Source organism: Parus major, unplaced genomic scaffold (assembly GCF_001522545.3).
Source record: "Parus major isolate Abel unplaced genomic scaffold, Parus_major1.1 Scaffold500, whole genome shotgun sequence".
In the NCBI taxonomy this organism is placed as follows: domain Eukaryota; kingdom Metazoa; phylum Chordata; class Aves; order Passeriformes; family Paridae; genus Parus; species Parus major.
In genome coordinates, this window is record NW_015379391.1 from 15,008 (window position 1) to 16,269 (window position 1,262).

At 42.2% G+C, this 1,262-nt stretch overlaps 1 protein-coding gene across 1 annotated transcript in view; it reads left to right on the forward strand.

Moving 5' to 3' along the window:
* LOC107199214 (nuclear receptor coactivator 1-like) overlaps nt 1-1,262 on the forward strand; it is an 11,811-nt gene that overhangs the window by 4,747 nt on the left and 5,802 nt on the right. The gene's annotated exons all lie outside the window — the stretch shown is intronic.

The following is a 1,262-nucleotide window of genomic DNA, read 5'->3' on the forward strand; positions in this document are numbered from 1 at the left end:
TGGGATTATCCATGGGATTATCTTTGGGATTATCCATTGGGAAAGGGAATTTGGGATTATCCATTGGAATTATCCATGGGATTATCCATGGGAAAGGGGATTTGGGATTATCCATTGGGATTATCCTTGGGAAAGGGAATTTGGGATTATCCATTGGGATTATCCATGGGATTATCTTTGGGAAAGGGAATTTGGGATTATCCATTGGAATAACCCCATGGGATTATCCATGGGAAACAGCCTTTGGGATTATCTGTGGGATTATCCTTGGGAAGGGGAATTTGGGATTATCCATTGGAATAACGCCATGGGGTTATCCATGGGAAACAGCCTTTGGGATTATCCATAGGATGGCTCATTGGGATTATCTATGGGATTATCCGTGGGAAACAGCCTTTGGAATTATCCATTGGGATTATCCATTGGAATAACCCCATGGGATTATCCATGGGAAACAGGCTTTGGGATTATCCATGGGATGGCTCTTTGGGATTATCCATGGGAAACAGCCTTTGGGATTATCCATTAGGATTATCCATGGGATTATTCTTGGGAATTAGTCTTTGGGATTAGCCATTGGAATAACCCCATGGGATTATCCATGGGATTATCCTTGGGATGGTTCATTGGGATTATCCTTTGGAATTATCCCTTGGAATTATCCCTTGGAATTATCCATTGGAATAACGCCATGGGGTTATCCGTGGGAAACAGCCATTGGGATTATCCATTGGGATTATCCATGGGATTATCCTTGGGAAAGGGAATTGGGGATTATCCATTGGAATTACTCATAGGATTGTCCGTGGGAAACAGCCTTTGGGATTATCCATGGGATTATCCATGGGAAAGGGAATTTGGGATTATCCATTGGGGTTATCCTTGGGATTATCCATTGGGATTATCCATTGGGATTATCCATGGGATTATCCATTGGAATTATCCATGGGAAAGGGAATTTGGGATTATCCATTGGAATAACGCCATGGGATTATCCATGGGATGGATTTTCTGGATTATCCCTTGGAATTATCCATTGGGATTATCCATTAGAAGAACCCCTTGGGATTATCCATGGGATTATCCATGGGATTATCCTTGGGAATCAGTGTTTGGGATGATCCATTGGAATAACCCCATGGGATTATCCATGGGAGTCAGTTTTAGGGATTATCCATTGGGATTATCCATTGGAATAACACCATGGGATTATCCATGGGAAACAGCCTTTGGGATTATCCATGGGAATGATCCATTGGAAT